We start from the raw sequence: 23,412 nt of genomic DNA, 5'->3' as shown, positions 1-23,412 counted from the left end.
ACAGACCCAGCCAACTGGTTGATCTGAGTCTGTAGTATTAACCACCTCGATGAGGTTATTAAGCGAGGTGGTTAGAGTCTCGATCTGACTGCGTAGTGCTTCCATACCAATGGTCTGCTGTTCTGTCAGGATCGGTGTCAGCACGCAGAGAGAATCTGATTATTGGCGATCTGCAGTATCACCAAGAATGCAGATATATACCCGATTATTGATGATCTGCAGTATCACCGATAATCCGATATATTGCTAACCTCTGGACACCAGCAAAAGAACACAATAAAGACAGTATTATCACAGAAGTGTGGAAATATCCACCACACGGCAATTCCTCAGAGGTGTGGTTACCTCTGAATGGGAACCCCGTGAGTGAGATCCTCTAACCAGGCTGAGTGAGGAATCTCGACCCCCAGCAGTAATCGTCTGCTTGGGGCAGGCGTCTCGGAGAGGCAAGCCTCAGAGATAACCCTCCAGTGGGAGACGTTCCACTGAAGGGAGAAAGGTCAGACAGGCAAGTGTTCGGCAACAGAGATGACAGCGGCAGTACAGGAGCGGAAGGCAGAGAGTAATCGTTAGACAGGCAGAGGTCGGCAACAAGAATCAGATAGGCAAAGGTACAAGATCAGCAAGAGATAGAGTAGTCATGGATAGCAATGGTCAAAACACAGATAAATATACAACAATAATCCTAAGCTAAGGTGTGAAATCCTTAGTATCAACACCAGGGAACTGCACTGCAAGGTCTGAGCACTAACACAGAGTGTGTATTCATGACAGCAGACAACTTGCCACTGACAGGCAAGTTGTATTTGTAGCTAGAGAGCTACTCAGCTCCACCCCAGAGCCCAACCAATCAGGGACTCTCCTGATGTCAGCTGACAGGAGAATTAGCTGACCCTCCTACGTAGGAGGTAAGAGTTCTGTCTCCTTGCGCGCGCGTGTGACCCTCTGCCTCAGAACATCCGAGAGGCCAGGCCCCGAGTCCACGCGCGCCCGCGTCCCAAACTCCGCTGGCCGCACTGTGGGACCCGTCTCCGTGTCGCTAGTGGCGGCGGCGCCGCCCTGCTCTGTGCCGGCGGTTCCGTGAGCTGAACGGAAACCGCCGGCTGGGATGCGGAGGCCGCCGCCACGCTGCCCTGCGTGGCGGTGGCTCCGCTATTGTTTACAGCGGGCAAATCAGGCAGAGGAGAGTAAGGGAGGAAATGATGTCAGGATTGGCTTCAAAATAGCCACACTTAAAATGGGAAATGCTAAGAAGGATTTTCTCTTTTTTTTTACTGTAGAAAAATCACTAAAATCAAACGTGAACAGTGCAATACATATGTTATGTAAGTAGAGCAAGTATTTATCTACTTATATGTGGGGGGGTTTCTGAGATACTATGGCTGACAGCTCCTCTTTAAAAAAGGGGGGTAAAATATCAAATTGGATACAACATAGAAAAAAAATAATTGAATTGGGGCCATTGTGTGCAATATATTATGACTGCACCTAAACCATTTTTACATTGCATTACATTTGAAATCTAGATTCCTGCATAAACATGAGAGGGAGCTTTATTGGACTAAATAGCAATATGTAAACTGTCCAAACTCCTCCCCTATCTCATCATCACGCACTTGAAGTGGTCAGGGAGTAGCTGTTAGGGGCACCAGCTAGTCCTTTCCTGGCTGTGAGCACAATGCAGATCCTGCCCATCTCCTCTGTGATACTAAGAGATATTTACTCTTTGTGGCAGACACTGTAGCACTACAGTTCTGCAAAGTCTCATCATTTCCTCTCTACTCAGTGTGTAATAAAGCATTCAATGTCCCCATATCTTCAACAGTGTGTTTATTAAAAACAACAACAAAAAAAAGGTTAAAGGGACTCCAAGCACCTCTCATGGGCATGCCTTTAAGCCAGACGACTTCCAACAAAGTCATGCTATGACCCCTCTGGAGGAGCCTCTTGCAATGGCCATGCGTGTCACTTCCTCTTCCTGCTTCATTCAGTGATGCACATCTCTAGCAGAGAAGACAGGGGTGCCCCGGAAGTTATAACATAGCCAAGATGGCAGCCGCAATTTTTAAATTGAAATGGAACGAAAACTATTTGGTGTAGAACGGCGATTCATGCATCAAATGAAATAGGAGAGCACAAGCTACAGTATGCATCATAAAGTACTTTGCAGTACTGGTCAGAGTCTCTTTAAAGGTATACCCAGGAGAGGTGCTCGGAGTCCCTTTAAGAAAAAGGGGCTTAGAGGGAAATGGTTACTACACCAATTGCAAGTAGGGTAGGGTGTCAGTAAGTACTCATTATTTCTCCATAGTTGTAATCCTGGTTAAACAATTAGGGCCTGTTTCCAATGCACGCAGATTGGATGCAGAATGTAAGCAGAAAAACTGACTCCAATGAATGCCTATGGGAAAATCTGCATCAGAAAAATCGCGTTTAGTGTAAACAGGCCCATAGGCTTTCATTGGAGACAGTTTTTCTGCATCCAATCTGCGTGTAGTGAAAACAGACCCTTAATCTCTCTCAGCACTGGAAGGAAATAGGCTGGGCCAGGGGATGTGCTTTGTGTTGGGAAAAGAACGTCCACTCATCTTGGCATAGAGACCTATTGGATACAGCCTTCCAGAAGCTAGACAGGTAACTTCAGTATATTAACAGCAAAAACTACAGATGTGCAATGCAAAAAAACGTTATGCATCGCTATTTCATTCAAATTTGCTGGCTGTCATATGCATTAAAAATGGAAGGCGGGACCAGGGCTTTAAATCAAGACAATGCAATTCATTTTTTCTCCTGAGTTCTCTCTTATGGGATATTTTCACACATGGTCAATAAAGTGCCCTTTCAACCAACAGCAAGCAAGAAAATGCTCACAACAATTTTTAGTACTTCTTCACCCACTTTGTGGTACTTTTTTTAATTTCAAAGTGTTGAAAAGTTATTTTAAAGAGAAGATGAAACATTATATCATAGGACTAGGAGAAAACTTAATTAAAAAAAGTGAATTGAATAAGAAAGTATGCTTCTTCAATACAGTTTGCTTAGTACTGTATTGCCACAATAGACTGAGGCTATTAACATAAAGGGGCCCATACACCTAATGATTTTCCCGCCGATATACAGCAGATTCGATCACTGTGATCGAATCTGCTGTGAAATCGTCGCGCAATGCTGACAGAACGATCGATTTCCGTCTGAAATAAATCGTTCCCATCGAATCCCGTAGATCCGTCCATGCGGAAGATTTTTTTCAATCGCCGACGGGTCGGGAGTGCGTCAATAGCGGCGTTCGTATGCCTGACGACCGACGCAATACAGCGGAGATACATTACCTGTTCCGGCCGGCGCGACTCCCCCGGTCTCCGCTGTCTTCTTCTCCGCTCCGGGCTCCAGGGCTGCAGCTTCACTGAACTTCCTGTCCCGGCAGGAAGTTTAAACAGTAGAGCGCCCTCTACTGTTTAAACTTCCCCTGGACAGGAAGGTCAGTGAAGCAAGCCAGCCAGACCAGAGACCAACACGGAGAAGAAGACAGTGGAGACCGTGGGAGTCGCGCCGGCCGGAACAGGTAATGTATAGCTGGCGGGCAGGTGGCGGCAGCAGCGGCAGCGCCACAGATTATGATCGGTTTCATGCTGAAATCGATTCACAATCTGTTTGCAGTAAAGGCAGCCATACGATCCCTCTCATCATTCGATGAGAGAGGGATCTATCTGTTGGTTGAATCTGATGGCAAATCGACCAGTGTATGGCTACCTTAAGACAGACAAGGGACTATGGAATAACACTGAAATTGTAGATTAAAAATGTCCAAAAAGGAACTTAAAGGGAACCTAAACTGAGAAGGATATGGATTTTTCCTTTTAAAATAATACCAGTTGCCTGACTCTCCTGCTGATCCTGCGTCTCTATTACTTTTAGCCACAGCCCCTCAATAAGCATGGAGATCAGGTGCTCTGACTGAAGTCAGACTGGATTAGCTGCATGCTTGTTTCAGGTGTGTGATTCAGCCACTGCTGCAAGCAAAGAGATCAGCAGGACTGACAGGCAATTAGTATTGTTTAAAAGGAAACATCCATTTCCCTCTCAGTTAAAGCGGAATATAACCCTGCATTTCAACTTTGCTCTAAAACATTATTTACAGCATATTATATGCAACCAGCATTTTTTTTTTTACTAGACCAGCATTGGAAGGGTTACACACAAAGCTTTAAAGTTCCATGGAGAGACATGCTGTCGCATGCGAAGTTTAGATAGATACATTTAAGTAAACACAATGGCCTCAATTCACTAAGCTTTACCAAACACTTTATCAAACGTTTGATAATTTACCTCATGGGTAAAATCTAATTTTGAATTCACTACGGTGTTATAGATTTATTGAACGTTTTAGCAATAAAACATTCAATAAATCTATAACACCTTAGTGAATTCAAAATTAGATTTTAACCATGAGGTAAATTATCAAACGTTTGATAAAGTGTTTGATAAAGCTTAGTGAATTGAGGCCAATGTAACCAGTGGTGAATGTTACACACTCTTTGGCTGTCCTCCAGCTCCTGCACAGTCAGAGAGAGTGAGTCACATTCCTCACAAGTTACATTGTGTTTACTTAAATGTATCTATCTAAACTTCGGCTGCTGCAGCTTTTCTCTCCATGGAACTTTAAAGCTCTGTGTGTAACCATTCCAATGCTGGTGTAGTAAAAAAAAAAAAATGCTGGTTGCATATAATATGCTGTAAATAATGTTTTAGAGCAAAGTTGAAATGCAGAGTTATATTCTGCTTTAAGGTTCCCTTTAAGGTACAATCTAATGGAATCCAAAGCAAAATGAACACTGTGTACATATCAATTAAACTATTACATTACTTTTTTTTAAGCTCACATGAAGTGAGAGGGATTTGGACCTGGCTGTCCTGCTGATCCTTGGCCTCTAATATTTTTATCCATGGACCCTGAACAAGCATGCAGATCAGAGATCTCTGACTGGATTACCCACATGCTGGTATCAGGTGTTGGGTTCAGACACTACTGATACCAGAAAGATGAGTACCATGGCCAACAACTGGTATTGTTAAATGGAAATAATTATGGCAGCCTCCATATGTCTATCTCTTCAGGTGTTCTTTAATGCCAGCTGCCGATGCTCCTCTCTACAGGAAAGCAGAAGGTCTGTTAGGGCCCTTTTCCACTAGCAATCACTAGCGTTTGCGCTGAACACTAGCGATTGCGATTCAGCTAAAGTGCTAAATTTCGCGGCGATTACCCGACGTTTGCGAGCGCGAATTTGCTATGCTATGCACTGCATAGCAAAATCGCGGCAATAATCGTTCCGCGGCACAATCGCGATTGAGTAAAAATCGAATCGCGGTAGTGGAAATGGCCTACCGTGATTCCTATGTTAAAAAGCAAACCGTTGCGATTTGAAAATCACTAGCGGTTTGCGTTTTTGCGATTCAGCCATCGCAAACGCCGTAGTGGAAAAGGGCCCTTAAAGATACTCATGAATATTTCTGCATAGTGACAAAGTTTTGTGGGGTTTTGTGTTTGGCTGAGCTACTTATCCTAATTTGAGATAAATTTAAACTAAACTAATCAAAATAACCCAAGGAAAGTACAGAACAGCTTCACATTTTGGCCATTTCTTAGCAACATTTGAAATGCGATGAACTATTTAACAAAGATTTTTCATTGATGTTTTTTGCATAAATGGAGAAAATGTTAAAACATTTCTTAGCTATTCAAGAATTAAATATTTAGCTTACGTTGCTGAAAGCTACAATTAAATATTTAGAAATCGTAAAATGCCACCCATTAGTTTGTTTTGGGTAGAAAGTAATTAGGGTGCATGGCAAGTGAGCTATACTTAACTACAGGGCCTTTCAGAGAAGATTCAATACGGGAAGATTCAGTGTTGATTTTCTGTCTTTCTGTGTTGATCTCAATGAATTAGCAGTCCTGGTAGCAGCTTATATGGTTGAAGATTTCCTACCAAAGCCAGTGTAAAGCCTCCACTCTCATAAAACATGTTCTGTCTACAGAAAAAGCAAGAGAATTTGTAGGAAAATTGCAGCCTCTTTCGATGGGATTCTCAAGACTGGTCTATCCTTAGGGGCCTTTACATTGTGTACAAAGTCTATGGGGCAGGGCCGGGCCGAGGTAGAGACAAGAGAGCGCAGTGTAGGAGTGGGCGCACAATTCACACAGCTTTCATTCCACTATTAAACTTCCGTTAAACTTCAGTGACACTTCTCTCTGCACTGTGATGACAGATGACATGGCCCAGCTCAGAGCAGCCTGCGGCCCACCAGTGGGCCGTGGCTAAGAGGTTGGAGACCCCTGTTAAGACACTTATAATACAACAGACATTAAAATGTGCCTGGTATCTCATAGTAGGGTAAATTACTATGGAGCACACACACTTTCAGTCAAGTTGTCCAAAAATGCACATTTAGATAACATGATAGATTACAATACAGTGATGTGAATATGTCCACACAATTGTATGGCCAGCGCAATGTAACAGACATAGTCCCTATAGTAAGACTGCCATTAGCGCCACCTGCATTACCTAAGTATGCGAGTGTTGCTAGGATAATACTTGATACTGTACAGATTGCCTCGTTCTGCTATAGCAGAAGGAGGTGTCTGCTGTTGTGGGTAGAGGAGAAGCACAATAGAGCAGCTGCCGGGAGGAGGGGAACAATAGATTTTGCCACAAACTGTCACTGAACCATTTAACGGCATTCTAACGTATTAAAACGTCATGTTTTAGCCTGTTAACGGCAACATGACCTTTTTATACGTCACGTGTTCCCGCCGCTGCTCCGCATGTGTGCCACTCCCGCCGCTGTTCCCGGCCGGATTCCGTGTTGAGCGATTGGGGAAGAGGACCGAGTGGTCCTCTACCCAATCGCAATGCCTGCAATGAATGGACGTGACCTTGATCAACGGCCAAGTCCATTCATAAAACAGGAAGCAGTCACATTGTATTTAAATGTAGAAAAAAAAAGTGAACACTTCCTATAACGGGAAAGTGTTCACGAACGCCATCTTGTGGCCAAAAAGTAAAATTACACATACAGACACATAAATACTTATACAATACTAATAACATTAATAACTTGCACTACCAAAGCCGCCCCCCCCCCCCCCCCCCCGATAAAAAAAAACTCACAAAAAATCAGTTTAAAAAAAATACATAAATAGTTGCCTTAGGGGCTCAGGTTTTTTAATCTATATTTTATGATGGAAAATTACTTTCGCCTTACTACATAGGGACTTGTAATTATGGACCGGACAAAAGAAAAACAAAACAGAAAAATAACACCTATATTTCAAAATAATATATTGTTGCCATACATTGTGATAGGGACATCATTTAAACGGTTTAATAATCGTGACAACTGGGCAAATAAAATGTGTCTGTTTTATCCTCAGGAGAACGTTTAATTTTATAACTATAGAGGCTTGAAACTGAGAAATAATGATTTTTTTTCCATAATGTACTACCCACAGAAAGCCTAATTAGTGGCGAAAAAAATGAGGTATAGATCATTTTCTTGTAATAAGTAGTAATAAAGTTATTAGGGAATAAAAGGGAGGAGCACTGACAGGTGAAAATTGCTGTGGTCCGTTAGGGTAAAAACCCTTGGGGGTGAACTGCTTAACCTGCTGGTTAACCTGCTGGGGTTTTTTTCGCCCGATTTTTTGTTTCTCATCATGTAGCTAGCCTAGCGCTAGCTACATGATTCTCCCCTTCCTGCTCTCTCCCTCCCACCCTTCTGATCGCCGCCGGCGATCACACCCATCAGGAAATCCCGTTCTGAACGGGATCTCCTTTAGGGCTTCCCCTGTCGCCATGGCGACGACCGGAGTGACGTCATCAACGCCCGATCCACCCCAAAGTGCAGCCTGGCGGCGATTGGCCAGACTGCGCACGGGGTCTGCGGGGGGGCCCTCTTTTGTGAAGGGTAGCGGCAAATCGGCTGCGAGCGGCGGCGATCGGGGCAAACACGCAGCTAGCAAAGTGCTAGCTGCGTGTTTGACAAAAAAATTTATCAAAATCGGCCCAGCGGGGCCTGATCGGTGCCCTCTAGCGTCTCTGGACGAGCTAAGCTCGTCCAGAACGCTAGGGAGGTTAAAGAGGAACTGTAGTGAAAATACAATGAATAAAAATGCTTATATTTTGCAAAATGCACTTAATTATTTAGTAGGTGTTTGCCCACTGCAAGATTATTCCTCCCTGATTTACATTCTAAAATTTATCACAGGTGGTGACATCTTTAGTCCTGTCAGGTGAGCTCTGAAGAATGTTCCTTTACTGAGAGTTCACAGAGGAAGATAATGCTTGCTTTGCAGTTGGAAACAGTCGTTATTTCCTACAATGCAACAATACAATGAAACAAGGACCATGGCCCTGACATCACACTGTGAGAGGGGTTACACCACAATACCAGCCATAGAGATGTCCCTAAAGATCTATTCGAGAAAAGATAAAGATTTATCGGGGGAAAGGGGAGTATCGCCTACTGATTGTGATCAATCCTGGGTTAAAGTTCCTCTTTAAGGATGTGGCATGCCAGTTCATGAAGCGATCTGGACAGACCACAGAGGACATGCTAGATTCTTGGCCGAAACTGCCCTGATCGGCCGCCTTTGCAGAAAACAGTCTAGCATGTGTATATGCATTTACATTTGCTTTATCCTTAGTCTCGAATGGTCTGATGCTTACAACCTAGCATTTTTTCACATGTAAGGTAATCCAGATCTAATGCATCTAGATATATGGCTGCCATGGAAATGTCCAGAACTTTGCAGAGAAAAAAAACAGAAGTAGTCTCATGTTGATTACATATATGTGCAAATATATTAATTACAAAACTACCGGTATGTCTTTCTTTCCTGGCTATTCAATATCTAAGCAGTGGTCCATTAGCCTTAAGAGTCTTCTTTTCATTCATGCATCGCTGTGAAGCGATGCACCCACGTCACGATTTTCCAGATGGCCGACAATTTTTGGAGCGCCGATTGGTCGTTTATGCGAAATCGCAATGTGATTACAGTCACACAACCACGTGAACTCTCTTTATCGGATCGCTAAGATCCCCGATAACTCCCGCCCAAAGTACTGTGATCGCTTGAAGTCTCATTCGCTCCTGATGTGCAGCGTCACGTGATGTCATGCAAACCCACCAGCAGGAAGAAGCGTCGCTTGATGATCGTCGTCAAGGGGACATCGCAGGACCCGTCGGGTGGAGAGTACCGGGGTTTAGATTATGTATGTTTGTTTCTCATTTGTTGTCCCCATAAAACATTCGGACTTAGCCAAACAATTCTTTTGAGATTAAGTGGTGTACACTTAATAGTTTCTTGACTGGTAAAGAAATAAGCTTGGGATTGGAGCAAGCGAAACATGTAGGCGTTTCCTTCCGGGTACCACGTCACAACGCTGTCCATGCCACCTGTATCAGCACGCAACAGGGTCTAGCAGCATACGGGGATCCGTAGTGTGCCATCTACCTTGTGCTCAGTGGAGTGCGGCTCTGAGAGTAAGCCCTGCACATGGACTTATTAACATCCTGAGCCTATACAAGAAGAGGTGTCGAGCGGATGGGTGAGAAATTTCTGCTTTACAGCAATAGCTTAGGTGCCTTTTGGGCTGCTATGCCCTGTGCTTAAATACGCTGCGTTGCTTGCTCTTGCACACGCTCTGTTGTGGCATGCTCCGTATCCAGGAGTCTTATATTGACACAACTGCGATTGAGTTGTGATCTGGACACTCCTCTGGGATATTACGGATGTTGCTGGGATTACAGCGGTGGCAAGTGTTTGATGAATGTACATATACGTTACGAGCTTCAGGCATCATTGTCCCTTCAACCTGACTTATGCTTGATACCATTTACGTCTTATAAGCATTGGAGGACTGCACCCCAAGTTACCAGTTCTCAGGACTGTTGCTCATAGCCAGTAGGTTTAGTCTAGCAGATCATCCTTAGCAGGCAGTGATAGGTGGTGTGTGAATGGCTTACAGCGTGGGCCGGCCATATTGTTTTTAAATATTTTGACAGATCTGTCAGATATTTTTACTAGATGTTTGTCTGAGTATGCACTTAATTTTTCTAATGCACTAAAAAAGTGACCACACAACTTGTTTTTTTGGACATACATTATGTTCTCTTTTCCCCATAACCTTTTTCATGGTAAAGAAAACTCACCTAGAAGCTATACCAGTTCACCTACTTGTACTTATGACAGCGCTAGTTTCTTTATTTTTTTTTGTTAATGATGCCACAAGATCTTTTTTAAGACATTGATGTACTTCAACAAATTGTTTCTTTTGGATGGAGTACATTCTTGCGCACAGTCTAATTCACATGAGATAAAAAGCACAACAAGGGGTGGTGACTCCCATATCTCACCTCTCCTGTAGTGGCTCGCAATAGACTTTCAGGGTGCTTCGCCTAAGAAAAATAGCTGAGATTGTAGATGCCAGTATATTGTGCTCAATGGGAAAAAGTCATAAACCTTATTAAAATAAATTTGTAATAATCCATATATAAATATGCAACATTTATCAATAAGTGTTCATGGATAGGTGCCAGGTCCCTTTAACCACTTGCCGACCAGTGGATTTCTGTCTGATCTGTGCTGCGTGGGCTCTCCAGCCCGCAGCACAGATCAGGATTATGCCAGGGCGATCAGACTTACCCCCTTTTTTCCCCACTAGGGGGATGTCCTGCTGGGGGGGTCTGATCGCCAACGGCTCTCTGCGCTTTGCGGGGGGGGGCTCTTCAAAGCCCCCCTCCGCAGCATTTTCTAGGCTTCGTCCCTCTCTGCAGCAGCGCCGTATGATGTAAACAGCGGAGATTTCTTCCCCGCGTGTTTACATTTTGCCGGTGAGCCGCGATCGGCGGCTCTCCGGCTGTTCACGGAGACAGCCTCCGTGAACGGACATGGAAAGGCCGCTCAAACGAGCGGCCATTTCCATGGAAACCCGCAGACGACCAGTTTACGCCAATCGGTGTTAGCTGGTCGTCAAGAGGTTAAATCACAGCCCATGATATCCACCAGTATAACACACTGAAGAATGGTAGCTACAGAAGCCCCCGTTCCCTGACACAGAATGACTCTCCGCTAGGTTGGACTCACCGTGTCAAATGGGGCTTGTGGGGCACTTACGGCGGCCCTATGCCTGTAACGACAAGGGGCTGTCTCCTCCACTGTAATTATACACACTACCTGATTTCTCAATTCAACACTTATATGTTAACCTGGAGGAGGACTACATTTAAAACATGACTTTTATTAGAGCAATAAAAATCAATGGGGATTTTTTTTATTTTTTAGGCTGCTGATTTATGGCTAACAGGCTTTTTTTGTTTTTGATATTTGAAATGTATATGTAAGGTACTTGTTGACCTAGCACTGGCACTTTGTCAGTAAGCACTTCATCCCCTGACGAAGCTTCGCTTTGAGGAAGTGAAACATGTAGGTTTGGTGGAGGGTTTATTTAGTTATATGTCATCAACTTGTATGTGTATTTAAGCAGCCAAGGGCCTGAAAAAGACTGGGCAGGTTCCTGATCTATCAATCACTTTACCCCGACTGCTTAAGGATTTTCAAGAGTAATCAGCAGAAAATTGTTTGTATGTATCAAGAACCTTATTGATGCATAACCAACAAGGAGTTGGCATATCTGTATATTTAGGGCTTATAGTAGTCCTACAGTCTTATTATCCCATCTTATTATTGATACTATTGTAGCACCTATCAATAGTTGCTTTTCCCTTGATTTTTATTGCACTAATAAAAGTTATGTTTTAAATGCAGTCCTCCTCCAGGTTAACATAAGTAACACACCTTTACTTTATCTCTATGAAGTCACACTGCCTGACTCTGCTTGATAAGAAGAATTTTGGTAAAATGATACGGGTGGTTCCTGCAGGTCTCTTTCTCCCTACAGCCCCAGATGCACACATCCTTTGCACAGTCCGTCTTCTAGTATGTTGTATGTTTTGTGATGCACCTGCATTGAATACAGCTGTAATTTGTTGCGTTGTTGCCCTTCAGTTGCTGCGCACTATGCCTGCTACTCGCCTTTTATCTCTCTTGTTTACCAGCCTTTTTCGACCAGAATAGTCCTTATTGCTTGAAGTTTTTTTATTACTCAACTGCCACTCTCTAACAAGACTGTTGAGCGAGAACATTTTAAAAGAGTCGTCTTTTCAGAGATGTTATCACCAGCTCCTCTTGTACCGACGATCAGCCCTCGTTCAAAGTCACTTACATTTTTCCTCTTACCCATTCTGACATTAACTTCTGTGATAACTACGTTGTACAAAGCTGAGCGTTCATTATATAAGCAACTCTGTGTTGTTACATCACTCTTTGTTACCGTTGAGCTGGTTTACTTTCTGATAATAAGGGTCTCAAATTTTGGGCCACTTACTGTAAATGTTCTATGTCTTGTCTATTTACAAATTTTTGATTAATTTGGGAATACTTCTTATATTATATTGGAGCAATATTGATGTGATAATTGTTGATTTTTTAATTTTGAGAACCCTTCTTATATTGGTGTATTTTTGATATTGATAATTGTTTTACAGAAGTTATAAATATTATTGGTATATATATGGATTTTCTGATATTTTGTAGTCTATAAATAATTAATTTATTAGTATTGTACTCTACTTTATCTACAAATAATTACAGTTTAGTTCTATGTAAAACTGAGTCTGTACATATACATGTTTATCGTATTTTAATTGCCACTACGGATACCATTTAAACTGCTTAACCTGTCTAGGAAGCCTCTACAACAAGGTGAAAGGAAAGAAAAAGAGAGGAACAACGGGAGTCCAGTCTAGTGCTTCTAGCTTAGAAACTCTATGGAATGGAACGCAACGTTGACCTGAAGAAGCGGTCTTAGGATTGTCAAACATGTTGTCCAAACTTGTGCTTTTTAGAAAAATTATTTAATCACCTTTGAGTGTATCTTTTGAAGGGACTCCGAGCACCTCTCATGGGCATGCCTTTAAGCCGGATGACTTCCAACAAAGTCATGCTGTGACCCCTCTGGAGGAGCCTCTTACAATGGCCATGCGTGTCACTTCCTCTTCCTGCTTCATTCAGTGATGCACTTCTCTAATAGAGAAGACAGAGGTGACCCCGAAGTTATAACTTAGCCAAGATGGCAGCCGCAATTTTTAAATTTAAAACGAACGCAAACTATTTGGTGTAGAACGGCGTTTAAGGCATCAAATGAAAGAGGAGAGCACAAGCTACAGAAAGGTATGCATCTTTAAGTACTTTGTAGTACTGGTCGGAATCTTAAAGGCATGCCCATGACAGGTGCTCGGAGTCCCTTTAAGGTAAGACCAACACTTGCCTTAATTTAAAATGTTTTTTAATCATTTTATAAATCTTGGGCTCCTCTATCCAGTACCATTCCTGACTAGTAAGCATTGCTAATGGACTGTCACAGACAGGACTGCAGACTCTCCTCACTTGAAAATGTCCTGTGCCAATTCTCTATTTTGCAAATTGAGAGGCTGCATGGTTGATGCAATGGGTAGATTCAGGAAGACTTGACCAGGCAGTCACATGGCTACTCTGATGTTCCCAGAACTTACCGGTAACAGAAGACTTTTAAACAGTAGGACGCCTTGCAAGACTACAGTGGTGCTAGTTAAAAAACAACAACCTGGAAAATGTAGGCAATACATGTGGACACTGCATCATGACTTGCTCGGGTTGTAAGGCTGCTCTAAGCATCTACAATTCCAGTCTCTTTGCGTCTGGCTTTCTTTTTTGACCCTGGCATAGCTGTATTCCACCAGGCCATCCTTGGGTTTCATATGTCTTCTGATGGTTCTGATGATGTCATCTGCTAATTCATGCAAATTATCTGCAGCTGGAATTTTAAATTTCAGATATTGTCAGGTCCTTTCTATCTATATACATTTATTTATCATTGTAAAGTAAGCAAACAACCATTCTTCTTTATTGCTGATTCTTTCTTTTTTCTTCTAATAGTTCCATCCTCAGCTGCTCGAATTCAAAGAAAAATGATGTCCTCAAAGATTAGAAATCAAAGTTAATAAAACAATGATCTACTATAAGTATCGAGCTCCACTTCTGGTATACATATGACTAAATATGACATAGACCACCTAATACAGCAATAATTTATAGATGATCTAATTTCAGTCAAGATATCTACCACTATATCACATTACAGTTGGTCAGACAGGCCAATTGCTTTATATCTATAGCCAGGGCTACATTTTGTATGAGGCACAGTAGGCCTGTGCTTCCAGCCAGGTGCCTCTCAGTATAATGTCTAAAGCTGCCCCCAATAGAGGGCTGTCTTTCCCAGAGGCCCCTCCACTACTAAATCTGTTCATATGACTCAGTTAAAACAAATATTGTTGCTGCATTTATGCCACCCATAGCTTTCTCTGCCATTGCATGTCACCATTGCCTTTCACACATAGTGCCACCAGCCCATTTCTTTGCACACTTGTTAGGCACTCACGTTCCTGACCAAAAGTTCCACAGGCACTTGTATTGACCTGAGGAAGTGGGCCAAAACCCATGAAACCTGTTGCCTAACGTACATGAATAAACATGACTTTTTTCATTAAATGATGATTTGTTTTTCTCAGAAGGTAAGAAATTACACTTCTCATATATACAACATCAAGTAGTATCATATCATAAAGGGCGCCTCTACCAGTGTTTTTGTAGTATCCAATTTACCAGCTCCTTGACATAGGTATGGTATGTATTGAAAGATCTGATTTAAGTCTCATTATAGTCTCATTTATGTGCCCATAGACTTCTGGACTGTATTCATTTCATATTCTCAGTACCTGTACTCGCATTCTACCCACTGGTGGGTGGTAATGACCCCCCTGTACTTTTAATACGGGTAATCATTACTAAACCATTATTTTTCTTCTGCTCATATATCTTTCAAACAGTGGTTGTTTGCTGGTCTGTATCATGCAATAATTTTACATAGAGTTTCTGAGGAGGGGAGGGTCAGTGTAAACTTTGCACTTGGGCCCTTGGTCCTGGAACTAAACTACTGTCTTTAGTCCATTGCCAAATTAAACAGTATACAGCCATGTAATCATGTCTTTATTTGTCCATAAATAATCACTATTAAAGATGGATGTTGCATATTTTTACACAGACAATATATATAAGCGCATTTTGTTCATTTGTTTTTTAAATCTACATTCAGGCTTTAAATCTAGATTTCCAGTGGTCTTATACACCGCATTGCCATTATGCCACTCACAAGCAGTAACCCCATTGCTCATTCTCTAAACCTTTATAAGTTTCGGGGGATATGACAACTACTCACTGACCTTCACAGAGAAAGGGAATTTGGTATTAATTATCCACTTCAGCCTACAGTGTTGTTCACCTTATGCATTCAAGCAACTTTCACCTCCCATTCATTCGCCAATAACTTTATAACTACTTGTTTTTTTCTGCCACTAATTAGACATTCTTTGGGTGGTACATTTTGCTAAGAATTATTTTTTTCTAAATCCGTTTTAACAGGAAGATTAAGAAAGAAATTGAAAAAAATCATTATTTCTCAGTTTTTGGCCATTATAGTTTGAAATTAACACATGCTACCGTAGTTAAAACTCATGTATTTTATTTGCCCATTTGTCCCGGTTATTATACCATTTAAATGCTGTCCCTATCACAATTTATGGCACCCATATTTTATTTAGAAATAAAGGTGCATTTTTTTCAATTTGCGTCCATCACTATTTACGAGCTTATTATTTAAAAAAATATAACATATACTCTCTTGACATGCATATTTAAAAACCTCAGACCCTTAAATAACTATTTATGTTGTTGTTTTTTTTTATTGTAATTTTTTTTAGATTTTTTTTATTAAAAAATGTATTCGGGTAATTTTTTGGTGTGGGAGGTAAACAGCTAATTTTAAATGTAATATGATGTAATTATTTAATTAAAAAAATGTATGTGAGTGTAGTTTAATATTTGGCCACAAGATGGCCACAGTCAAAAAGTCCTGGAAGCGAACGATCACGCTTCCAGGAACAAGAAAGAGGACGGGAAACTTTTTTTTTGCAGAAAGACTGCGGCCTCTGATAAGAGACTGCCGTTTTTTCTGCGGGGTACTTATATCGGTGAATGGGAACTATATTCCCATTCAGTGATCGGGGGGCTAACGGTAGGCGGCGGGAGCGTGCGCGATTGCGCGCCTCAGGCAGCAGGCGCTACACAGTCTATCTGGATGGATATATCCATCCAGATAGACTTAGGTGGTTAAGAAACTCTTGATTTGCCTGTTGGATTACTAAATACACACTCAAAATATTTAATTATAGGTTGGTAACAATCCTGGCAATCCGATTCTACATCTGGGTGTTTGTTTTGCTACCATGCCAACAAATTAAGGATTAGGAAATGAATTATCGCTTGATCAGAGTTTATATATACCATTTTAGTATTTAGATTTAGCAACATTTTACAATTGGATTGAGCAGTGTGTGACCAGCGTAAGGATTTGACCTGATTTGAGTAGGAGGGAAAGCAACAGTTTTTTAGCCTTGATGGCTATTTGCGGCTTCCAGTGCACTTCCAGTTTCGTGAAACTGTGATCTTTGCTTCAGTTAGGGCCCTTTTACACTTAATGCGTTGGTGTGCGTTAGTGTGCGTTAGTATACGTTAATATGCTTTGGTACGCGTTTTTCCATACCAGTGCATTGTGAAAAAGACTTCAGTTAAAACGTGGGAACTGTGCCATAGGAGAGCATGGGCATTACTTTGAAAATCAGTTTTCTTTGTTATAACTGAGAGCAACTGATTAAGTGTAAAAGAGGCCTAAGAGTTAGGTGACAGGTGAAATAAGTCTCCTTGTTGGCTAGCTAAACCTGCATTTGCATACACTAGATTTCTCTTTTTGGGTGAAGAGGGGGGGGAGCACTGTGAGCTAAAGACTAACACACACACACACACACACACACACACACACACACACACACACACACACACACACACACACACACACACACACACATCTCTTTAGAATAGAATTTGCCATCTGTAAGAAAGCCAAAGAGATTACCTGTACAGTGATCATAGCTAAACAAAACTGTCATCAGAAGCATTTACAAAATACATTTTCAGGTGACATTGACCCCTTTATGTGCACAATTTCAGTGGAATCCCGTTTATGTCATACTCAAAATGGTATTACTCTATCTTAATTATAGGGTCTGTGAAGTTGCTACATTTCAGCAAAGCACAGCCTGCCTCTAATGGTCAAATAAGAATGATTTAAAAAAAATCCATTTCCTGAGCAATATTCAGAATCTATTTATTTACACTTAAATTTACAGAATCTAGTACAACATGTACCATGTTTTAAATAAGCATAAATTATAATGGCCTGATCAGGTAAATGAGCAATACTTTCCAGTTGCAATACCAATCTGAGAGTAATGATCAATCTGCCATGCAGAACCTGTGACATTGGTCAAATCACCACTCTGCAAATGTATTCAGCGCACAATGCAATACAATTCTGTGTAGTCCTTGCCTGAGACACTGCCTGACCCATCCTGGTTTTCTTTTCCTCCAAATCTCATGCTAAAAATGATGCATCAGACAATCAAAATCTGTGTTATAATTACATTTCAATGCAGTAATAAAATATGCTTGAAATTGATCATTTGTAACAAAATGTGCATGGCTAGCTTTAGAGGAACTCATGGCAACAACTCTATTTAGCTGATGTAAAATAAAAAATGTGTGACTTAATTCCATGCTACAAACTAATCTTCTACTTGCCAACACAAACCTTGCGCAGATCTCCCAGTACTCAGTAACACGGCAAGTACAAGCAGGACAAACACATTGGGTATTTTTAATCAATGCTGTACCACATAAACGTCATGCTTGTCACACACGTGGTTTAAAATGTCACTGGAGACCTCAGCAGCACTTGCTGCCATGATGTTTGAAATGTTTTATTTGGGCATTAAATATGGCTTCCTGATCCTGACAACTCATAAAACAGAATTATGATCCACTATTGGAGAATATTGCACCCTGAAAGGAAATAAATATTTGTTTTTCTAGGCCTCGATATGTAGAAATCTGAACTATTCACAGGCCTATTTACCACTATCAGTCCAAATACATTCATAAATAAACAAGGACAGTAATAGTTTGCGATACAAGAGGTATACACAAAAACTTTATGGATTACAGATTTTCTAATGACAACAACATGATCCTCTGAAAGAAAATGTCAGAGGCAGGATAACCCATATTAAATGTTACTGCCCTGCCAGGACCCCAATGGAAGCCAGAAATACTATACTGCTTGAACGTCAACTCTATGGCCATACAAAGAAAGTCATTAGATGTTGCATTGTTACTAGTATGGAAACATAGGCAAAAAAAGAAACTCCTATGAGTTACAATTGGCCTTTCCCAGTTTTAAGGTACTAATGAATAAAACAAAATACTCAAAATACTATGTATGTGTTTTATGTATTAAGAAGAAATTGTGAAACAACCAAAAATAATCACATAAAAAATCAGTTACTTGACAGAGAGGGATTTGTGTTCTTAAAATACTTATCTGAAATTATTTTATTAAAAAGAAGCTATTTGCAATAATGTGGCTCCTAAAAACAATTCTTATTGGCCATTTAATTGACCAATCACAAAGACTTGACTGTTGAGTAAAACAAACAGGTCAAAGTGATGTAAATAAACTGGCATATTTGGCTTCGTTACAAAAGCAAGAGGGGACAAGAAGTGATTTTCAACAGAACATTAAAAGGTCTAAGGTACAGCCTGCAAAGCCAGCCTAGTAAAAGTCTCTGAAGGGATCTTACGTTACCCAAGGAGCATTTGGCTGCTTTCTATATTCATCTCATACTCGAGAAGTCTGCCTTGCAGGCTCAGCAGTATTCCCTTGCAGAGAGCTTCAATTTCAGCCTAAGCATTTCAGCACTTATAAATAATTGTGTTTATTTCCATGTTATGTTCTTACATAGCCAAAAAGAAAAGAAAACAACCTTTCCTCTTAAATTGTTTCAGATTTTTCTGATATTTGCTGAAAACACTGAATCTGAATCTTACCTTAGTGTAGTTAGTGCAGTTGGTCAACTTTAGGGTCAGTTGTATTAAACTTCTGTGCCTGCAAATAATTGCACTAATGTGAAGGTCCTTCTTTGTAGAGTTTTGAGGCTTGGTTCGTGGGGTTCCTGTTTTTCAGAGTAGCAGCAGCAGAAAGAAGGACGTGTGCACGGTGGTGTCTGCACAGCACAAAGTGCTGATGCAAAGTGCAGTATATTTGACTCTTGGATGTTGCTTGTAGTGGCATCCTGGAGTTTATTAATAGTAAAAGGAGTAAGGGGGATCTCAGATGGCAAGAGCACAGAAGAGGGAAGGGAAAAGGTGGAACTCAGCAGTCCTCTCAAGTCAATTAAATCTTAGCTTATTAAGCCTCAGTGCAAATCATCCCCATCCAGCTATACTTTGTCTAGTATATTTGTGAATTATTTTATTGAAGTTTGATAAAGCGACACACCTGCTGATTCTGAGTACATACGGCATATCATTACAGCAGCATATTTAAAATGAGTCACATATCCACTTGTATGTTTTGCTGAATGATACGTGAAAGCAGTTGAATGACTTCAGATATCTCAATAACCTGCTGCCTGTTATTGTAAAGAAACACATGTCTTTATGTTATCATGAGCTCCAGAGGGTCAGGAATAGCTGCACTAATACAAAGTTCATAGGGGAGCAATAGAGAGCACTCATTAAAATGGGAGCCCTATGAATATACAGTAGGTTTTGAATCACAAAATTATGCTTCTCATTTGTATCATGTGCATGTGAAGCTCCTGCACTGAATTGCCCATTGTGTGCATGGCACTAAACTGGGGCACTGTACCTCCCCGAATCACTGTGCCCTGCTGAGTGCAACTCTCCATGTCATCATGAGTCTATGCAGGCGTTAAGTAAACCGAGAGTCTTATCTATTTGCCATAAATGCCTCAAAATCCTTGTGCAAAATGTATCTGGATAGCACTTATATTTGCACACACAAAAATCTCTTTACCTCCTTCTGATTGTATATTCTAACATTGTCAGTCTACAGGAATATAGTCAGAAGAAGGCTTACAAGCTGAAAGCTTACTGTTTTTCTTTTAAATTAGCCAATAAACTAGAGCTTGTATTTTACAGATATAACGTTTTGAATCAGGATCATGATCCTGATTTAAAACTTCCTGTCTGTAAAATACAAGCTCTAGTCTTCAGCAGTCTTTTGCTACTAACATAAGGAATTACACACACAGTGTTTCTCTCCTTTCCGCCTCTTCCCCCTCCCCTTACTAAGTCATGAGACAAAGGCTGTGGGCTGAAATTATTTGTCTGTGATCTGTCCACACAGGAGCAGCTTGCTAGCAAGTAAGGCTTAAAACATGCCAGCGCACTAGCCAAGTACATCTGTAGGTAACATTTCTTCAGTAATTGCACCATCATTACCACAACCTGCTCTGCTCAAAAGCCACTGAGTTCTGTTTGTGATATTTACATTTGGTTCCTATCATTGCTGAACTAGTTAGTCTTAATTTTATCACCTAAGTTAGGTAAAACATATCTAAAGCTTGCCATACAAACATTGATTTTGATCATCCAAATGATCCCCACCATTGTACCCCCTTAGTGCCCCTCAAAAAATGTGAATCTGGACCCGCCACTGATTGTGTGGTTATTTCAATGATTTAATGAACGCTAGCTTATTTGGGTATACAGTAGAATCCCTTTATAGTAAATGCTAAGGGACCAGGCAAACTAGTTTCCTATATCAGAAGTTTAATATATCAGAAACTGTCATACTCAAGCACATAAAGTATAGTACTTCAATCAATAATTAGGAGTCATTTTTTTCTTTTCAATGCTTCTGCAAGTGAGTACAAACAGTGGACAAGCTAGAACAAAATGCACAATATGCAGGGATTTGCATGCAATAATCATTCAACAGCTTACACAGGAAGTATAGGTCTCACAAACTAATGCAGGTACTGTACTGATAGTGTGCTCCTCTTGTTCATATTACTGTAGCATTGCAGCCATGCACAAGCAAGTCCCAGATGACAGGCAATTTCCTCAGTAATCAGGCAGGAGCTTACACAGGAAGCATAGGTCTCATCGGCTGGTGCTTTTGAGGTATTCCATGCAGGCCAAGAGTAATGTGCAGATAGCGAGCAGACTGCAAGTGGCTGCCAGCCCATCCCCCAAACACCGCTCATGGGTCTTCCGACTGACGTATGATGCATGTGCCCGCCCACTTTCCACTATAGCCGGATACAGAATACTGCAGGGGCCAAAAAACAGGTTTAATATAGCAGAAGTTATATTATATCCAGGTTTACTTGATTGTATATTCAGATTGTACTTGATGTGTTCACTTTTAACTTTCCCTTGTTTCTCCACCCTCTGACTTTGTCTCTTAGCCCAAGGACTATCCTCAGTGTACATTGCATGGGAATGTAAATTGGCCAATCAACTCATATCCATAGGCTAGGGGCAGGTGGCATTGCTCAAGAGTACCTAGTTCTGAGGGCCCCATGAAAATTTTGCTATGGGGTCCCAAAATTTCTAGCTACACCACAGATACCAGGTACTACCCACATATACTTATAATGGTGCTTGGCCAGGACCTGGACAGTGCCTAGGTTGCCTTCTGAATAAACCTGCTCTAAAGCCACTTACTAGTGGTTGGGTCAGATCAAAAACAGTTACCTTATCAGTCCTTTTTAATCTTTGTTCACAAAAAAAATAAAAATTGCACATGAGTAGAAATGGCCCGAACTGTCCAGCGAATAGTTTGCAGCAAAAAACGCTTGTTCATGTTCGCTGCCTCAGGCAAATACATGGGTGTTCAACCCGCCCCCAATGCATTATAATGGAGCCAAACTTTGACCTCTCACCCCAGAGTCAGCAGACACATGGCAGCCAATCAGCTATCCATCCCACCTGGACCGCCCCAACCTATCAGAATGCCAGCACAGCAGCCATTTTGCAGTCTGTGTTTGGCTTTTGTGCTAGGCAGAAAGTGTGCTGCAGATAGGGAAAGCGTTAGGCCTGTGTTCTGTGTCCCCAGTTGAGTTCCTTGCTGCTACAATACCAATTCACCATTTACAAAACCCCAGAAACCTTTTAAAGGCTCTGTTTTGATCTCGTGATATTGATTTTCAGTGTGTCCACACAGTGCACTTTAGCGGTTGCAGACAGGTGCAGTCATTGCTTAGTGCTACTGTAGTTCACCCTTCTGAGGGCTGTTTTTCTTTTTCTTGCTCTTGTTATAATGGGCAATCCTGTGTGTCCAGTGCACATGTTAGCTGTTGGAGACAGGTCTGTTGGTCCTAGTAGTGCACCGACCATAACCCAATAATCCGTCACCACCACTACTGGCATCTAGTATCCACTACTGCCCCCTGTATAAGGCCTTAGTGCAGAATCAGTGTTTTTTGGTCACTTAACTGTCATTGAACTGCCTCAGCTCGACTGCAGGGGCTGGAAAACTGTGATCACCTGCACTCCCGCAAACGTGCGCACAAGCACGGCGGCAATACACACCACTACACTAAGACTGCTGCCAAGAGGACTAACATTTATGTCCTGGAGGCGTCAACTAGTAAAAACAATGATTTTCTCACCTGACATTATCACTAAAGCTTGTTGCTGTTTTTGCGGTGCGTTAAAAACAGCGTTTTATCTGTCAGCGTGAACCGGGCATAACCCTCACAGTACCTTATCACCGTGTACACACGCCACACCTTCTAAAGCACTTAATTCCACAAATGTAAGAATGTACTGTGCGTTCTGCCCTCTAGAGTTTAAAACAAGTCTCTGTTTCAACTACGTAATTTTTGGAGGGACTTTTGCCATGGATCCCCCTACAGCATGCCACGGTCCAGGTGTTAGACCCCTTCAAACAACTTCTCCATCACATTTATGGCTAGAAACAGTCCCTATAGGTTTTAAAATTCGCAGGCCATTGATGTGTATGTCAGTTCGACAGATTCACCTGTTTGCAAACTTTTGTGGAAAATTTCATGTTCGCTACATTACTACACATGAACACTTCGATGCCACACAACCAAGTGAACAGAGTATAAAAGATAGTCTTTAGGGGTGTACAGTAAAATGTAACAGTGTATGAAGCACAAGTGCATAGACAACACTGTCTGATTAACAACAACGTACTGCTGCATTCATTTTGAGTGCACCGCAAAGCTGTCTCAGTCAGCACAGTTGAATGGGACAGCCCTGCAATGGAGAGCAGAAAAATGAAAGGATTGCCCAAATAAATA

General features: G+C 41.4%; 1 protein-coding gene across 2 annotated transcripts in view; it reads right to left on the bottom strand.

Annotated features, from left to right (window-relative positions):
* The window catches only part of MYOZ1 (myozenin 1), a 61,517-nt gene extending 42,143 nt beyond the window's left edge, over positions 1–19,374 (bottom strand). The window contains exons 1-2 of one of the 2 annotated variants that reach the window (XM_068258050.1): positions 19,160–19,374; positions 10,420–10,461 (exon numbers count right to left, since the gene is read on the bottom strand). The gene's annotated coding sequence lies outside the window, so the exon portion shown is untranslated. The remainder of the gene's footprint in view (positions 1–10,419; positions 10,462–19,159) is intronic. The other variant, XM_068258049.1, reaches the window with a different exon arrangement.
* Positions 19,375–23,412: the final 4,038 nt, after the last annotated feature.

Source organism: Hyperolius riggenbachi, chromosome 10 (genome assembly GCF_040937935.1).
Source record: "Hyperolius riggenbachi isolate aHypRig1 chromosome 10, aHypRig1.pri, whole genome shotgun sequence".
NCBI classification, from domain to species: domain Eukaryota; kingdom Metazoa; phylum Chordata; class Amphibia; order Anura; family Hyperoliidae; genus Hyperolius; species Hyperolius riggenbachi.
The sequence above is the reverse complement of the archived record's forward strand: the minus strand, read 5'-3'. Positions and strand labels throughout refer to the sequence as shown.